The 22,203-nt window shown below is 41.6% G+C and overlaps 1 long non-coding RNA gene across 2 annotated transcripts in view; it reads left to right on the top strand.

The window, feature by feature from the left end:
• The window catches only part of LOC102078505 (uncharacterized), a 60,191-nt gene extending 41,143 nt beyond the window's left edge, over positions 1 to 19,048 (top strand). Inside the window, exons 3-5 of one of the 2 annotated variants that reach the window (XR_003222209.1) lie at positions 2,253 to 2,343; positions 12,135 to 12,347; positions 18,708 to 19,048. This is a non-coding gene — a long non-coding RNA (uncharacterized LOC102078505). The remainder of the gene's footprint in view (positions 1 to 2,252; positions 2,344 to 12,134; positions 12,348 to 18,707) is intronic. The other variant, XR_003222210.1, reaches the window with a different exon arrangement.
• The last annotated feature ends 3,155 nt before the right edge of the window (positions 19,049 to 22,203 follow it).

Raw genomic sequence — 22,203 nt, 5'->3', positions numbered from 1 at the left:
CTGGGGAGCGAACAGCGGTGACAAACCTCCCCTTTTATTATTTCATGGCCTGTTTAAAGATTTAGTGAGGCCCACAAACCACTACTTTTAATGACCAATTAACAGGAGCAAAGCTCTCTTCGGAGCACCGCGGCCTCGTTCAGGATTTGCTAGAGTAAACAGTGGCGCGGCGTTGGTTGTGCTGGTAGTGGTGGTAGACAGGGTGTATGTCTCGTTACCGGCTCACTGTTCAAACTCGCGCACGTACAAACAGCCATGCACACACACACATACACGCACACACAAGCCCTCTGCTCCACTGCTTATTAAAACCTGGAGGAGCAGCAGTGCTTACCAAAACCTTGAGAGAGAGAGAGTCAGTCAGCAAGAGACAGAGTGAAGAGTCCCGCTCCCACTGGGTATGTGTTTTTTTTTTTTTTTTCTTCACTGCCCCTTTTTTTTTCTTTTTAAGAAGAAGGGGCGAAATCTAAAATGATAAACCTTGCTGCAACATCAGCTTAGCTAAAACTGATCCGAGAGCCAGTGAAACGGCGTGGAAGAGAGAGTAAATGAGTAGAGCCTGGATCATTAGCATTGCTCAATAATGTAGCTGGGGGGTAGGACAGCACCACTCAAGGCCACAGGCTTTCTGAGTGGCTAATTTGGACCCGTCTTGTTTATGGGTATGGCAAGCAGGCCCCTCAAGATGACTGTCAAGCTGAGGCTCGCTCCCCAAACTAAACAAACACAAATGAATACACACCAGTTGAAATCCAAAACATGCATGGTTGATCAAGCATATTCCGAAGCACATCCATGGATGGTTCACTACTGTAACTTCTTAGCAGCTGGGTTTTGAAGTTAGCACACAGTTATTTAAAGTCGTCCGTGTTGCAGTTTTACTGGGAATACCTTTTAAAAACAGTTTTAGCTCAAACACAAAGCAGAAATGAAAACGTGCATTTTTTTTTTAATGTGTGGAGTTTATTATAAAGGCTACCTCTAAAGCAGGCAGTCTTTACTTGCCTTTTAAGGTATCTTGCAAAAACACAAGAGATGTAGCTTCTCAGTGATTTAAACTTTGGAGTCTTTTTTTTTTTCTAATTTCTCTCTTATTGGTACACATATGATAACATTTTTTGGATCTCATGCATTTTAATTGTTGTTTTTCTTCTTTCTTCCGTTTATGTCCGCCCTCCTTCTATTTTGATTTTGGATGTTCTTTACTTTGCTGATTAACCTAACAGTCCTTTGCAATGCCATCCCTATGCCTCCTTACCTTTTCCCCATTACAAATCAGTGTTGTACTGTGTGCATATGCAAACCTGTATTTACATTTGCTGCGCAGTGTCGCCATCAGCACATTGTAGTGTACAGAACACACAAGGAGACGGGGTATTGTCTAGCAGAAGAGGTGTTGTGGAGGATCAGACAACCTGGTTAATAAGACAGTGTCTTGATTGTATTTGTTTTCCATTTGTCTCTCATCGTTTGCATTAAAGACGCTCAGCGGTAATTAAGCCACTAAGTGAAACTGAAACAGGCGAGTCATGGGGTGAGCTCCAAAGCAGCATTATGAGAGGAGAACAACAGGCGCAGAATGACAGAGCTTGGTAGAACAATGCATGGAAATGGAAATTCCCCCATCAGGAATATCCTATTGTACCAGAAAGACAAAACTAGAATAGACAAAGGGAAAAGACGGAAATAAAACCACAATGTTGAATTGATGCCAAGCGCTTAGCATAATGTAATAAATGCGTGGCGTTTATCGGTGCATGTGTACCAATATTGTAAAAGGTATAAAAGCAAGACGGTCAGGTAAATACGGTGTGTGGGAGGTTGCAAGTTGAAAGAGAGAAGCAAGAGAAGAGGGCACATAAAAAGCTACATGTTAAATCAATACATATGTAGCAATGCACTGATACTCCAGAGAGGCCATAATCCCAGCCTCTCTGGAGTATCAGTGTGTATGTTTTAAAGTGTATGTTTTCAAAGCAAACAACCCTCCTAAAGTCTTGGTCTCTTAGCTTTAAATATAAAAATCATGTAAACTTTTAACTTTACTCTTCTCCAGTGTACGCTTTACTTGCAGCCAAGTGAAGCAAATGCATTTAATCCTATATATAGGATTGTATACAGAACAGAGAAAAACAGCAGATCCTCATGTATGACAATATGATCAACACACCTCAGGGGCTTTTACTTGATAAATTGCTTAAATTAATTATGCTATGTTCTGTGGGTCTAAATGATCTATATTTTCATTTCAGCACTAATGTATACCTAAAAAATGATGAGATAAACCATGGTTTCATTCAGCAACTCCGTCCCAACACCTCCCTCAGAAGGTCCAAGAGCAGGGTAAGACCCTTCGTCCGCCTTTCTTGGATTCCCCTATTTACTCTGCCTTACTTCCCCCTTCTCTCCCCACTTACCCAATGAACCCCAGCAGCAAATCAATGGCCAGGGATAAACACAAATCCCCCATAGAGGTGACTTATAGAAAACAATTTGAACCTGCGGACCCCTCTTAGGCAGTCCTACCCAGCCTTTTTACAGTATGGTTCTAACCTCAAACCTTCTCTGTCTGGCAGTCAATTGAAATTAGATTCCCAGGTAGAAGCGAAGGAGTTGCAGAGATTCGGGAATAGTGTCAGGAGTGATGTTCCTACTAGGAATACATCGCTAAATAAACAGTTTGCTAATGGTAACAAATGGTACTGCATTCAAAGGAAAAGGGGCTCTTTTACTTTAAAGTGTCATATATATATATAGTATTAGTAGATATTGTAGATATTGATATTATTGAAGAAACAGATTTTTTTTTAATTACTGGAAAATAAATAAAATCTTTTCAGGGAGCAAAGTGTCAGTATTAGTCTCATTCTTTTGCACACACACACAACAATCATATGGGACCCAGTGATATGCAAAAATAAACATGATGTGCAAGATCTAATGAGAGCAAGTTTGAAGAAGATGCAGAGATGAGGCCTTGGTTTCCTCAAGGGAAGACCTGTGCCCAGGGGTTGCACCGGGTAACTCTGGGAGGCGGCAAGAGAGTTAGAGGAGCTCGGGTGAAGAGGCTGTGAGGAGGAGGTGGGTAAGAGCAGGACTGTGTGCTGAGTGGGCCCTCAGAGGGCTCCATCCCCTTCCAGATTTAGTGAGGTGGTGGGGAGGAGGGTGCTTTTGCATTACCTATTCCTTTATTCTACTCATCCCCCCCCCTTACTCTCTCTCCCTAAGTCTCCGGCTCTGTCTCTCACTCTCCCTGGTCATGCTAATTGCTCCCAAGGTCAGAGCGTCGGCTGCTCTTCACCGAATGCCCACCCCCAGCCCTGGCTTTGAATGGCATGTTTTGATCAGGCCTAATTTGATTGGTCGACGCTGTCTGGGGTGGATAGGGACAGCACTTTACAGCCCACTGCTTTTGATGTGTGCGCATGTGTGCATGTGTGTGCGTGTCAGGGTGATGCATGTCAGGTTATGAAGTATCTGTGGATGAGTGCATGAGAGTGTTACACGTCAGTAGGGAAGTGTTTTTTGAGGGGTGTCAGAGTGTGTAAAGGGGAGTGTGTGTAAAGGGTGGTTTATGTCACGGGCGAGGGTGATTTTGTGTACTTGAGTGTCAAGGAGAGTTTGATGTGTTTTGATACAGCATATGGCAAGGATATTGGGAAATGTGGGCTGACATGTGTTGAAATGCTGCTGTTCAAATAGCAACCTTCATGTTGTCGATACCTGACAAAACTCGAAGCATGCAGTGTGTACCACGGTGCAAGTTTTATTAATAAACTGCTCTTCTGATAAGGATTGAATGCTGGGTGAATGGTTAACGTTCACCACTTCATTTATCAACAAAAAATAAAACTGTGTTTATGAAACAGTCATTTACTTGAATAGTAACATCTTTGCTGAAAAAATCCCTTTATTTTACTGGCATTTTTTTTTAAAGAAGTGATTGTTTATTGGACAGAAAACTGACCCACAGTAAGTTCCGCATGCTTAATTACAATTCAAATTAATGTCATGTTAATAGAATCATCAGATTATTGATATTGTGTTTGATGTGATTGTTTAGGTTACCCTTGACTCTTGGGTATTAAAAGTTATTATACTAAAGTCAAACTGTAAAGGAACTCCAGTGATACAGTGTCAACCATTTATAACTGCAAAGACTGCTGAATTTGTTCATCTGAAAGTCCAAGTTGCCAAAATATTAATCAAATCAGCAAAGTCAAAATTTAGCATATGGATCTAAAATACTCAAAGTAACTTGAATGGTAACAGGACACATCTGAAGATGGAATAATAATATCCCCTGTCTTACACTAATGGCAGAAAAATTGTTTGAAAATGCAGACCAACTTTTTAAAAGTGTATCTGAACTCTGCACATCACTTCCACATAAAGCCAGTGGAAAAGAAAGGAGTTTTGTTTTAACTCATTTCACCTCTGTCCTGCCAGTTACGTCTGGATGCCTTAAGTGTTTCCCTCCCTGGGGTTCAGAAACAGCAACATCCCTTCTGTGGGTCTCCCTGTCTTAGCTACACTCAGTTCCCCAGTGAGTGCTAGTGCACTAGGTACAGTAGGAAGTCCTAGCATTTCAAACAGGCCATGTGTGTCTGCTATCTGACAGCAGCGCTGATCCGGCCCCTATGAGTGAGATTGATAGGGCCTGTGATCAGGGACGCCGCGCTCCTTCCATCGCCGGCGAGATGGATCACATCACACTGCCGTCTCCTCCGCTTCCAGGATAAATGAACTGAGGGGGAATCTATCACTCCCCACGAAAGAGAGGGAGAGAGATCGGGGAACAGAATACCTTACAGAGATACTGAGGAGGATGCAGAAGTAGGAAGGGTAGGAAAAAGGTGGGAAGTACAAAAAAAGCCCAGCTGAAACTGAGACAGAGGGAATAGTGCAAGGAATAAAAAGTGATTTGGGCCGAGGGAGAAAAGGGAAGTGGAGGAAAAAAGGTTGTATGATGGCGACAGCCCCCGCGGCCTGCTGCTAGGTCAGCCCCCTTCCTTGCCCCCAGTCCCCTCACAGGTTAGGTGTTAGGGTGTGGGCTTTTTTTGTGCTCGGCTGTCAGCCAGCTATTTGTCACTGTGAGCGATCTGATGCTCTGTTGAATCAATCACACAGGAGCGCTGTGGGTTGCGTGTGCTATATACATGTGTCTGAACATGAAACCGTGTTTGTGCGTATAAATACATGAATATATGTGCATGGAGGCGCAAAGCCGCGAAAAGAAGCACATTGCTCTCAACAGGAGGCCATAGTGGACATGCTCTGCTCCTATTTACACCGGGAAAAGAAATGCATTAGGTCTAGAACAGGTGTTCTCAAACTTCTTCTTTTTTTATTATACTTTGCAGTGGTCACAGTCATTACTCAGCCCCTAGACTCCCCTCTCCTCTTGCTCATTTGGCCTGGCATAAATTAGTCTTTGTCATGGCTGATTGGGAATAGGCACCTTATTGCATTAGGCCATGGCTTATTAAGCAAATGCTCTTAAGACAGGCCTTGCTTAACTGGGTGACAGCTTCTCAATTAGGTCGTCTGTGAAAAATACCCAAGCTAATTGCCCCCAAACGTGAGCCTGAGAATCGGATTAGAACTTATTTTGTTTGACTTGTGTGGACATATTTTCCTTTGAGTTGACAGGTGTCATGGAGCTCAAAGTGGCTGTGCATGCATCAGTGAGTGCTGAAGCATTTGTAGTTATTTAGACACCCCCTTTTTCTATTTTTTGTGTGTGCGCTCGCGTAAGACAGTGCACTTCAGAGTGTGTTTATGCGCGTGTGTGAAGAGATAACTGACACTTTCTGCTTTTGCCGGATATAGTGCTCATGAGATCCCCTTCTTCTCCTCTCCGGTTGAAATGACAGCTTCAAAAACCTTTCCTCAATGATAATAAGTGACTGATTGGTGAGTCCTTAACTTCCTCTGCCTCCTCCAATAATCCCAACATGGCTCTCAAGTGGCTCTAGGCTGTCTTTATGAGTGCCTGCTTGCGTACTTTATGATTGCCTGATGTGAAAATGGCAACGGTGGTATGAGGGGGTAATTTGTCGGAACCCAACAAAGAAATGTTGTAACAATTAATCATGGGGTGAATACAGAAGAACGTGGTACAGTAATTATGTTCATTAAGTGGCGAGCACAAGAGCAATTATCTGGCATCAGCTTGGGTTGTTACAGTCATGTCAGGCCGAGATGTTGTAATAACTCACTGCTTTCAAAGGGTTGTCCCCTCTCATTTAATACCGTGCGATCACCAAGAAAACATATGTGTATACAGTTTGGAGCAGGTTGGCCACAGTTTTGTCACGTGGTTGAGAAGCTATGCAGCTATATGCCCTTGAGTTTGTATACAAATCCAGTGAACTGTGCATCATTACTAATAAATAGACTCTGAATGTGACTAATTGCTTCTCCTTCATCTCCATAAGAGAAATGCATTGTTGTTATACAATAGATGTAGTGTAACGGCAATTTGAACCACTTTCACTCCAAGTACGTGCAGTTGAGATGTGTTTATTACAAAGAGTGCTCCTTTGTTAAAAAAAAATAGTAAAAATACTTGAAAAATTTAATATTCCAGCTGGTGGAATGTTTTAATATTCCTTGCTGTGGGAATTTTTCATTGCTGTTTAAATCCAGTTTGAATCGACACCTGTTTAGATTCCTTCATCAGCTGATACAGTGTGCACTACTTACTGAGATACAGTTGAACACTTTGTCTAACATCTGCCTCAACTCCGCTGTCTAATACCACCACATTCTTTTTAGGGTCCTTACTGTATAATTTTTATATCTTTTATTTATTTGAATCGCTTTTTTTCAGGGTTCTGGCTGCTGTAACACTGTAATTTCCCAACTTTGAGGTTAAATAAAGTATTTTTTGTGCTAGTTTATTTTAATCTCCTTCTCCCTTTCTTTTTCTTCTTTTTTTCAACTTATTCACCTTCTTGATGGGAAAATGAAAGGAATATCACCTTGAGGTTCGATTTTGGTGTCCCCCAAAACTAATTCAGGTCAAACCATTGTGCCAAACAGCATTACTCCATTAGACAGTTGATTTTTAAAATACCATGCAGGAAGTTGTCTATGCATTTGTTCATAAATGGCATCTAAAATCTAAATACATTTTTTATTAGATAAATAATCAGTGCATTACAAATTGCAGATGGTAAGAATATATCTTGCGATGTGGTGAATACTTTTTTCTCCTGTCACTTTTACATGAATGGTTGCTCTGTTAGGGAAATGATGTCAACAGGCGTGATGTGAGGGAATAGAAAATGATATCATGCAAGGGTTGAGACCTGATTAGTTAAAAATGGATACTGAAGAATGGAAATTCCAGTTTTTCATGAAAGACATTCATGATGTAGACACAAAAAGCCATAAAAAAAATCTGCTTCAAGGAAAACTTGAACATTACACGTTCTCTGCCCTGTAATGTGCGAGGTGGGCATGACTGGTTGTGATGTAGGGAAAGGAGCTGTTCAGCAAACTGACAAGCATATTCCTTTAGTATCATACTGTTTTAACTAGTTCCGAGTGTGGCCCAGAGATAAGATTGTTGTAGACAGAAAACAGAGCTATGACTCATTTCTGTTCTCTCCTAAACACATAGAAAAAGATGAGTTACCACCACACCTGCAGGAAAAAAAACAACAACAAAAAACCCACCTGACTACACCTGTATGAAACTCCTAGCGATGCTTGACTGATGTATACCTACTCCCCATCTGACTTACAGTGAAAGAGACCTGCAAGCCCCAGTGAATCTTTAAACAACGGGCTGAAACTTAAATCCTTACTCACAAATCCCAGCCTTGTAGATACAAAACCTGGAAATAGCATCGGACTAATTAAGCTGATTGGCTCTGTCTGTCGTGAAAGAAGGCCGGCCTGCCAATCAAACACGGATGTTTCTGCTGTAACAAACTCTGGCAACATCTTTTCTTCTCCACTTGAAGCTGGGGGAAGAATCAACCTGACAGTGGAGCGTGTGATTGGACAGAACAGTGCAGGCTGTAGCTGTCAATCAGTCAGTGAAGAGTTGAGTATTTCTGACCCTTCTCACCACGCTGCACACCTCTGAAGCTTCCAGGCATGAAAATAATAGATACTTAGAATAAGGACTCCCAGTGTAATTATACAAACCTGCAGAAGAAGCGCAGTTCTCCACTTTGTGAACACATTGTGCGCTCAGTTCTTTTCTGACATACTCTCTCCTCTTTCTGTGGTTGAGAAAACATCTGCAGGTATCTGTGCTCTCGAGGAGGGCAAGGCAAGAGAAAGATAAATAGCGTGGGCTTTTTATCACCAAAGCCCTCTTGCAAACAGACAATAGCCACACAGGTCTTATTTTAGTCACTGTCTTCTGTGGCTGCCAACAGTCTCAAGCTCCCTCTCTCCCATTTCCCTTTTATTTTCTTGTGTTTTTCCTTGGGCACAGTTTTCTCTCCCTCTCTTCCCTTTTCTTCCCTTCTCTCTCAATTGCAAGCCTATTTGGAGCATGTTTGTTTTCACGCTTTCTCCTCTCGTTCTCAATCTCTCCCTCCCGCTCATTTCCTCTTGCCTTCCCCACCTCCCTCTTCTCCTTCATGTGTGTTTGTGTGTGTGTGTGTGTGTGTGTGTGTGTGTGCTGTACATCCATCGATGGATGCGAGGCGTGTATAACCTCAGGTAAGCTCAATGAAGCAGCCTGACTAGCCAGTGTGTCTGTGGGAGGCTCTGGCTCATCTCTGCCTGCATCCCTGTAGCCTTAATCTGTGACAGACCATTTCATAATCACAGCCAAGGGGGCTTCTCTCTCTCTCTCTCTGTGGCTCTCGCTCCTCCTCCTCCTCCTCCTCCTCCTCCTCTTCTTCTTCTCCTTATTCCTGTGCTCCTCATCTCCCTCTCTGCCTCTTCCTTCTTCTCTTTCTTCCTCTCCCAAAGTGCAATAATTCACAGGCATGCACCCTCCCACAGGCGGATTAGCAGGCGGCGTGCTCGTCCTACATAATCGCAGCACAATGAGCCCATACGTGCTGCCGCCACAGCCACGCCATAGGGCACAATGCATCTGTGCCGTCCCCCCGCACCAAATGACATGGGACAAAATGGACCCCATCTAGCTTCCACCACCTTCGGTGCAGGCAGGCCAGCAAGGAATCAGCGTTCCTATTTGGTCCCCTGTGGACTAAATTGGAGCTGGATGCATTAATGAAGAAAGATGTACTTTTACAAACTCTTTGTGTTTCACTTGAAACAACAATAGTTGTCAATAGTTAGATTCTTAGACCTTGCCAGTCAGACTCTGAATTAGTTTGTGTCTTCACGTCTTGATAAGTTTGTTACAAGTGGAAAAAAAAAAAGGCAAGGAAACAATTGTGGTGGGCATTGTTTTTGATTTCACATATGACAATTCAGTGAACACACTTGACTGCACTTAGCTTGCCTCTAAATTCTTCCGTGAGCCCAGCTGACTACACTGTGTAACATTAACATATTGTAAAAAAGGAACAAGCATCTTATGATTCATTTTCATTGTCAGAATAATAGCTGAGCCGATTAGCAGCATTGTTGCCATTGGAGAGGCAAAACATCATTACGCTCCTCAATCTGTTTGAGTAATTAAACCATTTGGGAGAATAATTTCATGTGTTTGCTGATTCAGTCAGAGGAGGAAAAAAAACTGCTGTGGAGCACTGCAGCTATATGTAATGTTACATTTATGTATTAGCTTTAAAGGGCTTAAGTGTGAAGCTGTGCACAACTGCTCTGGTAACGGAATGTCAAATAGGATCCATCGCTCCATTCCAATGCGTTTCATATAATACTATAATGAAAGGCAAGGATTTATACCGCATTAGTATCAAGCTCCATCAGATTTAAAGCCATAAATCCATTCTATATCCTCCAAGTTTTCCTCTAACATTTTCCGGGCGCTTAATTTAATTTTCTCTGAAAGTGCCAGGCAACCGCTGTTCTTTGGTGTCAGGTGAATGAAATAATTTGCACATACTTTGTGCCTAAACTGTGGAAATCCAGAAGGCAATTGCTTGCTTTGCTATATCACACAAACACACCAGATCTCCTTTTTCCTGATGCTCTGTTGTTGAAAATGTACTATTAGGCTTACTTTCAAAGTGTGCAGCTAGAATAACTGTGACTATCCTATTTGATTTATCCAGCTTTATCTAAACCAGATCTGCTGTGGTTCTTCTGTAAAAGCCATTCTCTGTCTTTCAAGTTCATTCTATAGCATGAGACATACATTAATCTCTCCTTCAGCAGGGTCCAAATCAGACCGGTACAGGTTTCTTGAAGACTTGGCCTGTATGTAAAACACAGACACGTTCAGCGTGGTATAGCTTCCTCTCCTCCTCTTATCCCTTTCTATTTTGCCAGCTCAGCACAAGCCCACACTGCGGTAATCCCTCACAAGTCAGGACAAAATGAGGGACACGGGGTGGGTTGCAGCTGGAACATGCACGGCCATGCATAAGAGATCTCCTAGATTCTGCCCCTACCTTAGCTTACCGACTGACGGAGAATGAATTAGCAATTACCGGTAGGCAAACCTTGTGGCCCAGTATGTAAGCGCTTTCTACGGTGTGGGCCTTTTCACGCATGCAGGTTTAAACACAAAGGACTTCATTAAAAGTATCACAGCCCGATGATGCTCGCTATATGTAATCCACATGCCTGTTCACCCCTTTCTGCTTTGCAGCTCCAAAGAGGCTTGTTAATGCTTATTTGTGTAGAGGTAGGTGCTGAAATGCACAGCCATTAAGGACGCATGTATGGTTTGAAGATGTGCACATTAACATTTAAACACATAAGCACTGTTTCGCATGGATATTGATGAAATATTTCTAAGAACAGAGAAGTTTTTTCACCCTAACAAATCTTCTCATTTTTAATAATAATTATAGTTCTAGTGTCAAATGTGTAAATTAATAAAGCCAACAGTGTGGCCTCTTATAGGATAGTGCTGTACATGCATATTAGTTAGGTTAGCTAGCGTTTGTACTAACAACATAAAAGAACATCCAGTTTAGAAGTACAGTATATGCAAGTCATAAGAGTTAATCTTGTAGGTTGGTGCGGCTAAACATCAGTAATGTTATGCTGCTGTTGTCTCACTTTTTGGTTTTGCTCTTCTCTCTTGCTTTCTCTCTCCCTCCCTAGCTCATGTCAGTCTGCTGATTTATGGCTCTGTTTAAGTGAAGGCCACACGTATCTCCAGACGCTGCTATTTGTTTCAGCCTGGCTTCATTTTTCCACTCTACCCCCTTTGAAGGCAGCGAGGAACTAACAAAAATTAACCCTTGGCTCTTACGCACGCAGCAAAGTAGGTTTTGCGGCTCTTCCCAGGGTTGTAGCCGCATCAGGGAGCTTGACAGGGCTGCACGGCAACTCCTTGGTTGCTCTGACAAAGCGCCTAGTAGGCCCGGTCCTCTGCTTTTATTGTCAGGAGTGCTTCGGAGATGTAGAAAAATGACATGCCACAAGGATGCCATTAATAATGCTCACACACACGTTTTTCTTGACGTGGGGAAAAATGGCCGACGTCACAAGGCCCTTTTATCAGCCTAATTTCATAAGAGGATTTCATGTCTGAGCAGGGAAAAGTGGCTATTTTTCCTCTTCTTTTATCTTGTAAACAGCCATTACTTGGAGAGGTATACAGGCCTGCTCTGGCAGTAAGTGGATATGAATTTCAAGACCAAACCATCCTTTTATATCAGCCACTCTCACAAACACTTTGACATAATCGTGACATCAGACAGGCCTTACTTGTTTTTTAAACTGCACTTGAATTCTAGCTGTGCCATAATTCAATGCATTTTCTTGATGAGACTTTTTTTTTTCTTCCTTTTGGTGATACTGAAAATTAGTTCTTATTGATTTTTCCAGCAAACTAAAGCAATTGTTTGACTAAATCAAAGAGGCAGCTGGAGCCACAATTACATATTGTGAGTGTGATTGTGTTGCCATTGATTCTAAATGTCTAAAGCACTGAGAGGGATGTGTCTGAGTTGGCTTTAGGTAGTATTGTGGCTGTTAGTTTCTTCTGCTGTGCAGTATTATACTATATTTGCACTTCTTCTTGTGCTTTTCTCATCTGTACCTTTTTGTAGGATGGTATGGAGGAAGCTGTTGTTTACCAAGATAAGCTGCCCATTGTCTCTGGTGGGAATTCCCTGTGGGAGAGAGCGCCACGGGAACACGACTTCGGCATGGCATGAGAAACTAACCGCAGAGCTGCTAGACTCACGTGGTGGGGCTTCTGTCTATCCACTGGGATCTGGTGCCAGGGGTAAGATGGTCATCCCCTGGGACAGCGAGAGATGGTAAGATAGAGACAACAAAAGGGAGAACGGGAAAGACTGGCACAAAAGGATGGGAAAAGGGGATGGATAACACATGACAGTAAAAGGAAAATGTGCATTTTGTAAGTGAAAGAAAAATCTGTATAACTGGCAGGTAGGAGCGGACAACTATAACAAATTTAGATTAAAAAAAGGGAGATAGAAATAGATGATGAACTGAAGAAGAAAATCAATGACAGGACTGGAATTAATCTTTATTTACTTGGCATGTTTAACTAATATAGGACAACAACAGTAGAGAGAGGAAAAGAGATGGACAGGGATACATCAGAATAGAGTAAGAACCAAAACGCCACTCTAAAATATTCCACTCCCTCTCCCATCATTTCTAAAGCAAGGCTTCCTGTTGTATGACCTAACCCTCCTGCACAATAGTCAGAGTTGGGTAGAGCCTGGCTATGCCTGGGGCTGGAGTAGAAGGTGTACCCCAGCTCAGGTGTGTTGGTAGTAGACGCAGGGCACTGACAGTGTGGGTTAGTCTCCTGTCTGGATGCAACTTGACAGCAGCAACGCTTGCAGGCCCCAGTTGGCAGGTTTGGTGCTAAGGGCCTTATAGTGAACCTGAAGTGTACAGGACTCAAAGGGGATAAAAGCGCAGGAAACATAACTGAGTCACATCTCAAGTCAAACAGGATGAACTGTTGGTCAATCACTGTCAGTCCCCGTTGCTCTGCCGATTCATAATGACAGCAACAGACAGCCTAGTAGACTGCGTGTGCTGAGTTTTAAAATTTAATTCAGATAGCGTTATTAGAGCAAAATTGTCTACTTACTTTTGTATGACATACACCAGTGGCAGTCATAGAATCACATTACCATACCCTTGTTTGTTACCGTGCCTTTTTCTTTCCCAGTTCACAAATGAAAATCACACTTGTTTTTTGAAGATGGAGATTTAATGGCTTTGCGTAGTTTAGGAGCATTGCACTACTTTGGAAGAGGTTGAAATGCCATTGGTTAAGATAATGGAAGAGAGAGATGTAAAGTTCAGTGGAAGAGAGCCTAATGCCTTCTTAAGGTGAGCCATTTTAGCACGCAACCACATTTGTATACGTCTGTGTATTTACCCGCAAAGGGAGGGAGGTGACCTTTCCATGTGGAGATGGTGTCTGCATGGAAACGCTGCTTGCTGCATCCTAATGGCCACCTAGGGCCAACTCGCCTCCACGTCTGTCCTGATATTTGCCTAAACGTGGGGTGGGTGAAAGTTTTTTTTTTTTCTTACCCCTCCCAGAAATATTTACTGAGAATTACTGGTCAACAGAAGTGAGGAGAGATGAGTGAGTAGATGGGAATGGGTGTTACAAGGTAAATGTGGTATTCGGCATTCTGTGAATCTGTTAAAGTTAACGATGTTTACAGTGTATTAATTGGGGCTATAGTAGCAAGGCTGTTGTGCTACTTGTTTAGTTTAGTGGAAAGGCACAACAATGTATGCACAGCTGAGTGAACTCATTTCCAAGCTTATATAAACCACTATTGCTATATTGGCAAGTTTACATACATTAGTAAACTATAACTGAGCACACAGTCAAATATTAGGCTGATGAATTGGTTTGTACCTTCTACCTGAACATCGTGCCACTAATTTCATGTCCCTCTCACCCTGAATGTGTGCTCTCTCCCTCTCTCACATATTCTCAGGTGTGGAAGAATAACATGTAAAACGTGTAAATTTATTATAGATAATTTTATGTCCTATATTTCTAAAAAAAGAAAACAAAAGAAAGTTTTCTAATCATGTTTCTGTGGATCTGCTAACAAAGTTAGGGTTTTGTCCAGTTAATATGTTAGAGTGCTTTAAATTTAGTAAGATAAAGTGAGTGCTGAGATTTTGCTGACATTATAATGTATAAACTTTAACAGGGCAGGAGCGTAGCAGATACTAAAATATTGTTCAGTATCTTTTTTGCCTTTTAAACACTATGAAAAGCTGGGCATGTGGATGCATGGCATTTCCTGTTTGATGAAATGCAGTATTCATATGAATGAATGATAAACAAAATTATGTTATATAACTACCATCAGTGCACTATTTCACCATTTTAACAATTCTGAAAAATAATGATACTGTTTTATCTTTAATAATTAGTGTAGATTAGAGAAAAAACTGACTGAATTTATTGGACTTAATGGCATTTGCATGGAATATTTTCTCGCATGTTACTCATTGCACGAGTTTGTCATGAAACGACAAACAACGGGTAAACATACCTGAAATATAACTGTTGCTTGTGTTTTATTGGCTGTCTTGCATAACACATGCTTTATTGATGATTCGATCTTTTAACACGTGAACAACATGTAACTTAATTATGTGGCATTGTGGGAAATTTGGATCATTCTGTTTTCTCACTTGAACAATTGAAGTGCGATGCCTGTAACTCAGCCTGTGCATCGTATATTAGTTCACGTATATTTCATTTTTTTCATTTCTTGAACTAAAACGTTAAATCACAAAAGTTAAATTATGGTGTGTGACTCGTTGTTGTTTCAAATGACAGAAGAGAAGTTTACAAACTGACCAACATGCTCAGCAGAGTAAGACTGACACACTATCATTAGTAATGCTGCCCTGAGTGAGGGTTAAGGCAGAGGTCTCCCAGTCAACAGGGCTCCCTGCCTCTAGCTGCTCTGCAGATCATTAGGAAAATGAACGACTGGAGAACTCTGTGTGTGTGTGCGTGTGCGTGTGTGTGTATGAGAGAGAGAGAGATTTCTGTGCCACTGGGCTATGGACAGCCTGATTACTCTGCCCCGTCTCCTACTTACCTGCCTGCCCACTGACTTACCCTCAGCATACTAACTCCCTCAAGTTCCTTCCTTGCTCACGACACACATAGACACACACAGACACACACGGTAAGGAATCACAAATGCATTAATTTGTCAAGATTATTTTCTGCAAAACTTCTGAATGTATCACATCTTGACAGATGAGCCTAGGCCAGTAAATCTGTTCCTCAGGGTATCTATGTGCCTTTGGAAAAAAAGAAAAATCCTTTGGCTCACAAAACCCTTACCTCCAGTCTTTCACCTGTGTTCATATCTGTTGTATATTTGGAAGAAAATGGTACAGATGTATTTTAAAAGTAAATAAATGACTGGAGCAACAATCCTGAAAGGTGAAAAAAAAAAAGTTATTGATGTCAGAGGGACAACTTGGAGTAAGGGGCTAGACATTTTTCACTGCTGTATGGGGGACCGGTGTAAGCTATCCCCACTGGCAAACTGAGGATGAAGGCAATGTAATGCATTAAGCTACCAGCTCTAACTTTATTTCAAAAGTAAAAATATTGTTTGGAAAAATGTAGATAAATGCTGCATGCATTTAAATCTCCAAACAGAGTAGGAGAAATGCATGTCCTTTTTGCAGAAATTGCAGAAGTATCTTTGTATCTATTCTGTAATTTAAGCCGCCGGATTACAAACCCTCATCTTCTTCCTCTATGTTTATTTTTCTAAAGAGTACAAAGCAATCGAGTTGTCTTCTTTTTATAAATTCCCATCATTCCTTATTTTGGAACGCAAACAAATTCACACGTTGCTGTTCACACATTAATTATGCAGTTAGAGAAAAAGCTGTAATGGTGGAAGGGAAGGAAGGTGAAAATGAGGAATTCAGTTTCTTGTCTTCCCTTGTTGAATATTCATATAAGATCAATTTTTTTGATGCTTTCGGGCATTGTTTGTTCCAGGGCGGAGCATTCACTTCCTATTTGCGAAGCTGTTAGGTACCAGGAAATGGGTGAATCTGATTTGGTGAGAGGGGAAAGGTGTCTGTGCTCTTAGGTTGACACATGTGAGGTGTCTGTGGCAGATTGTGTTAGATTTTTAAAGGGCGGTTTGATCCCCAGCGCTTCTCCTCTCCTACCCGAATTATACCCACAAAATATACCTGCCTAAATCTCATTTGATCAAATTTTAATATAAAACTTATTGTCGGTGCTAGGGGGATGTTGATTTTCTCTGACACTCAATTCGGTGCATGTCTGACGACCACTTTTGTTGCTCTTCCTAGTTACCTGTCATAATTTTTCTCTTGGAGATTTGCACAGTTTGTTTCACCTCCGAGATATTTGAGAGCACTTAAAGATAATTATTGCCAAATGATGCTCTAATGAGGGGAACAACTGTCCTCGAGTCTTTGCTTGAGAGCTCGGCCTGCTTGCAGTTACGCCACTTTTTTAGGCTTCATTTTGTTTCCCTGTTTGACAGTGTCAGACTTTCTATAGATGTTGCCTCAATCTGACGCATGCCATAATAATTGGCTGAGCGCAGGAGATGCAAATTGCCAAGGAGTTATTAAAATGCACCTTAAAGGGGTTAGAAATGTCTGTTCGCGAGTCAAATTACCATTTTGCCTCTCTTTGAGTCTTCCTTTTTTTTTGTAAACCTCTCTTAAACTTCTTGCGCTCTTGGAAGAGGTCAGACGCAGCCCTTCATTTGTGGAGGAGGATTTTCGTCTCCTGTGGAAAATTGCAAGGCATTTAGAGCTATCGGAGAGGGTCAGGGACCTTTCCTTTAATTTCCCTTTATCTTCTCTACCATGCTGCATGACCCCAAGCACATCACAGTACTGATGTCTGGCCTGTCTCTATGCATGATGTTTATTTGTGTACCTGTTTTTTCCTTTCAATCAAACAGGATGGAATTTTATTGGCCTGTTCCTTTAAGATATTTGGATCATTTTTCATGTCTTTCCCGAGTGTTTTAATATAATGCACGATTATTGTTTAATTTAAATCACAAATGTTACTTTTTATTGTTAATTCTTGTGAATTCAATTTTAGATTTGGTGACGGGATCAATGTTAAGTGGGCTGAGGTGATGCATTTGCCTGGAGAGCCTTCCTGCAGGTGAAGCTTTTGTATATCTGCCTGAACCTCCACAAGAATATTAATGACTTCGGTCGATTGTTTCTTTCTACAAGCCGCCGTCTTGTGCTGCTGTGTGTCTGTTTGGTGTCTTGAAAAGCCACAGTTTCTACGGGAACACAGATATCGTCACTGGTCAGAGTTGAGTGGCAGTTGTTTCTCATCAGTGACATAACGGCACAGGAACAGGCACAGAAGGACGAGGGTGCTCTCTCAGAAGCTTTACAAGAGGATGTTAGCACAGACATTTTCCCCAGTAATCCGTAGCTGAGACTCGCAAGCAGGGGACTGGAACTAATGAAGACAACAATTCAATTATGAGCTCAATTAATGCCAGTGCCTGGAAGCACAGATCACAGATGAACTGAGCTGCTAGCCCTAGATATTGTGGTCTACAGTTGCAGGCGAACAACACACTGAGAGATTGAAATTCTCCCTCAGTCCCTTGGCTTAGCACTCATGGCTGTCTCCACTTTAAAATGGCTTTATGGGCTCATGAGAGGCACCTAAGAGTGTGCCTCAAATCTGTGCCTTTGTGCCTTCGTGTAGGGTCATAAGGACCTGAATTGACTATGTCTAGCTATCGCTTCTTAAGTATTACTCTGTTATTGCCATTCTCTCTCGAGGTTCATCTCCAGCTGCACGATATTTGACCAAGCAAAACAAAAATTCCAATTTAGTCTGATTTTCCTTTGATTCTTTCTTTGGCTCATATTGATTTCGTACAACTTGTTATGTTCTGTTTCTTCTCTGTTTTGTTTTTGGATAAATCCATGTTGTTTACAGTGTGCGATGACCCACGGGGCATCAAGATTATTCTTAACCCTCTTTTCTCACTGTGGTTTTGTGGTGTATTGATAGGTATCCAAGTTTGCTTATAATTAAGTCCCTACTATACCACAAATGGGACTCAGACCAGACCTCTTGGCCCAATTAAAACAAATCTTCCTACTTCAGGACCACCTGCTTTGTTCTATCTATATATAAGCATGCACGCACACACACAGACACATTATATACATGTGTGTATGTAGAAGTGTATTAGTTTGATAAAGAGGGTTACGGTATTTAGCTATTAATGCAGGTTGATACATGATGCTTGCATCCTCATGATGCAAAGCAGCTCTGGATTATCACAGAATATTACATCCTACTATAAAGCACCTTTTTACCCAAAGGGAAATGTTCCACACTGATTAAAGATTAAACATGGAGGAAAAAAACAGGAGCTTTGTAAAAAGGAAAAAAAAACCTAATTATTTCTCTAGAAGTAAAATAAAATGGTAAAGCCACTGGGGAGTTGGGTCTAATTATTTCATTTATCCGTAAAGGGCCTCATGAGGATGTTTCCTTCCTTTACTTTAATTTTTCTCCTCTTTTACACCTTTAGCAGTCTTCCATTGTTGCATTATATTACATCTCTTTCTCTGGTTCATCTTTGCAGAACACGTCGAGGACGATAATTGATCTGCATGCATGCACTGGATTAGGAGACATTGATGGCAATTTGTTAAGGTGACTGTGAGTAATTCAAACTGGTCCACAGTCCTTTGGGTCTCATTAGCTGAAGAAGGCTGAAGATATGCTCTGTAGACCTTTACTAAAACCACTGGCAGAAAAACGGGCCATCTTTGTCCTTGATCATGCATTAATGCTTTCATTTACACAGCAGTGTTTGTTACACATTTGATAACAATGTATCAGAGAGTAAGTGAATACTGCTAACTGATCCGTAAATTTGCCCTCTTCACACAACTAACTATGAAAGTGCAAAATAACTTGAGGCTTTTCATGTCCAGCACTCTCTCTTACACTGTGATACGATTATAAAGATTGATGGGTACTGTGTTTTTGTCTCTTCTGCAAGCAATACAACGCTTTAAGTACTGGCGTTGTATTCGACTCTGAATTCTGGCAACTGAATCTGATTTAGCCGTTGCTTTTTTTGTTTTCCTCAAACAGACTATCTGACAAACAGAAGCTCCATTTGCGTGAATTTCAGTTCTGATTGTTATCACATTAACATAATCTTAGATCTCCACAGTAACTTCCACATTGTTTACTACGCAAGAGGTACAAACATATGACTCTAGGTGTACGTAGGTGTGTCCTGTTAAAAGTCTATTTTGTAAAAGCCGTGTTGCTCCTCTTCACTCACAAAATCAGCTGTTTTGCGTGTTCAGCCAATGGAACTGTTTTGGAGGTGAGATTTAATATTGTTTCTGCTGCTATTGTTTGACTCATTACAGGCACCTGTGCTCTTCCCTGACTAATTAACTGAACATGTATAGCCTACACACCTTCCTCAGTTCATTTGTACTATGCCCCGAAGAAGGCACACGCCGGTACGCGTGGGCATTTTTAATCGTAAAGCGCGAATATGTCAATATAATAAAGACATTTTAACCCTGAGCAGTGCTTTGATTCAAAGATTTTTCTCTCCCCTTCTCTTTATGCATGGAAAATTTTAATGTTTATGCATTGCTTCAAACAAAAAGCACAGTTTTCTCATAGCCTTTGTTGTCAGTAAAGCCAAATGATATTCCCTTGCATGTGCTTCTGCAAGATTTTTACAAAGTAGTTGGTGTAAAAGCCAGTCGACACTCACTGTGCACCTTGAAATGCTTAAATTTTATTTTTATTTTTAGTTTGTAAAATGCAAATTTGCTTTTTTTAAAATAAAAAATAGTATCCTATTTTGATATTGCTTCTGATACCTGATACAGTGTGCTATATTTGTCTACAGATATTGACTGCTACATCAGCACAGGGCCTAACTATGAACAAGCTCGGTGCTGCATAGCTGAGGGCGGTTGTGTGGTTATAGCACCCAAAGCAAGGCTTCCCTAGTGAGGTGACAGAAGCAGCTAAGCCAGTAAACAACAATGACAGTAATCATATGTTTGTGGTGCTATGCTTCATCACCTGTCTAGCACCAAGGCTTGTTAAAGGACAAATGACTGTTAATAAAGAATATTCTTTCCCCTCATCTCTCCCTCTCCCTCTTCTCTCTGTCCCCCTTGTCAGTGTTCCTTTGCTCCCTGCAGCCCTGCCCCCACCTGGGGAGGCCAGGTTGCCAGGCCATGGGGCGGTGGGATTGGCCGGCTCCACGCTGAGATTGATTACCCCTCTAATCTTAGGACTGCCAGTGTGTCTCCAGGGCAAAAACTCTGGCTTGAATCCCCCCCCTCTCTGCCCCAACTCCCACCCTTCCTCTGTCTCTGTACCTCTTCTCTACCTCGTCCTCCATCCCCTTCATCCCTCTGTCCCTGTGCTGCCAGAGGCACTGAGGGACGACACTAAGTCACAGCTTCAGACAGGGCCACTCGCTCGTACTGACTGCCTTGTTCGTCATATGTCACGGCAAATGGGGCTCCCGTGGACTCTGCCGTGGACTTACTGTAAAAAAAAAGAAAAAGACAAGGGGGGCTTGAGGATGAGGGGTGGAAGCTGCATGAGTTGGGCAATAGGTTAGTGCAGAAAATGCCAGTCCAACTAAGACTCAAAGATCATTAAAAACTGCAGTCTTCTTCTGACAGTTGTGAAAATGCTGGAAAAACTAAGTGTATAGAACCTATATCCATTTCTTTCACTTGGTTTTGGGCGTTGACGCTCAGTTTTGTTTTTTTCCCCCCCTCTTCTATATTCACGCCGCTGAGGGGTGCAGGTGATGACATGGAACCCTTTCAATGTGCATTATCGCAGCATCAAGGACACAAGATTCATGACAACTTGTAAAGGTGACAATTGTGCTTGGTGATGGTAGGACCTGTCATCCAGATGCTAGTGAAATGAGCTCTCTTGCTGCTACTCCGGCTCTCACTGGATTTCGAAAGACTTCATATATGGCTGGGTGGTGACATTACCTTTCAAAATGTCAGTTTGGCATTCGGCTTCTCTTGTAAAATCTGATTTATTTAGAACAAAGGTGGGAACAGAGTGGAAATCCTATGACAGTGTAATTAACACTGTCGAGATTCTGCACTTAGAAGAAGCAGAGCAGAGTGGAAATTATAAATAAGGCCAGAAAAAAATCCCCTAACTATTGACTATACAATATGATGTGTTATTCCACCAATTGTCGCATAACTTCGGGCCTTTTACTTGGAGCTACTTTAAAGCCAGCTGTTCTTTTAAGTGCATGAACTCCCATGAACTTTTATGCTTTTGTTGTTTCTGATCATCTTGTTCATACTGACCAAATATTTTTCATCTGATTTGCCTTCTTAACTCAATCTCACTGTGGTTTCACATTGTATAGGGTTAAATAAGGTATAAACAAATCCCAGCACCCGATTGCCTCAGTGACAACCAGTTGTGCCAGTATTAAGAGTGGAAGGTGTGTTGATGTGATGATGTTGCGATATGGTGTTAACACTTAAAAACATGACAGATATTTGGCAGAAGAAACACTTTTATTTGAAATATGTGGTTTCATTTCTAGAATATATGGATATGAGAATAGTCGATGCTGATCATAATTGGAAAATAAGACTTTTTTTTATTACATGTAAAGTGGAAACAAAACAAAAACTCCTCTTTTCAAGGTGAAACTTTGTTTACTAAACCACCTGCACATGGATGAGTAATGCTTAAAAGCTGAGTTTATTTCATACATATGAGTATGTCCCCAAAAGCACATGGAAAGGGCCAGACAACCATCAGAAGGCTCTTTGAAGTGCTCCGTCGGGCCACCATGGATTACCCACACACAAGTATTCACAAATGCACTCTCTGCACCTGTTTATACCTTTCCCCATTCTTCCTTTTTTCCATGTCTGAGTGAGTCCGAGTCATCGGAAAAAGAAAAAAAGAAAGAAAGAAAAACAGCGTGGGTGAATCTGAGCAGAGAAACATCCTCTGGGTCTTTTTCCTTTTTTAAAAGAACTCCTCCAGATCTCATGTTTAATTTATGAAGGAGGACTCAGGCGTGATACGTT

The sequence above is a fragment of the Oreochromis niloticus genome, linkage group LG11 (assembly GCF_001858045.2).
Source record: "Oreochromis niloticus isolate F11D_XX linkage group LG11, O_niloticus_UMD_NMBU, whole genome shotgun sequence".
Lineage (NCBI taxonomy): Eukaryota > Metazoa > Chordata > Actinopteri > Cichliformes > Cichlidae > Oreochromis > Oreochromis niloticus.
Note: the sequence above shows the minus strand (reverse complement) of the source record. Positions and strands in the feature narration are given on the sequence as shown.